Genomic DNA, 483 nt, shown 5'->3' on the forward strand with positions numbered 1-483 from the left:
GTAAACACACAGGGGCAGACTACAATGATGAGACACTAGATGCCTGAATTACAGGCTACGACTCGGCCCCTGGTCAAGTAAAAAGACCTCCTTACTGGAGATTGTAAAAGGCCAGATGTGTTGCTAACTTGTGGGAGAGGGTATGCTTATATATTTTTACAGAATGCAGATTCTCCGATTTGGATCTCAGAAAAATTCGTCATGTCACATTCCCCAAAGACCAGGTTCGCGGCGCGTGCACTCGCTCGCTCCCCCTCCCCCAGCCAGCTCTCTCCTCCGCGCCGCCAGCGGCGCCCCGCACCCTCCTTGCTGCATCCCGCGACCTAGAGCAAGGAAGTCTGTGCGGCGAGTGAGGGCCAGAGAGGAAAGCGCGCCCGCGGAATGCAGTCCAGACCAGCGCGCTCCCGCCGGCGATAGAAAAACGCCCGGAGCCCAAGCGGCGGCGGCTAGCCCGAGTCCGCAAACCCCGCCCCTCCGCCCGCC

Source organism: Bison bison, unplaced genomic scaffold (assembly GCF_000754665.1).
Source record: "Bison bison bison isolate TAMUID 2011002044 unplaced genomic scaffold, Bison_UMD1.0 scf7180017864147, whole genome shotgun sequence".
NCBI classification, from domain to species: Eukaryota; Metazoa; Chordata; class Mammalia; order Artiodactyla; family Bovidae; genus Bison; species Bison bison.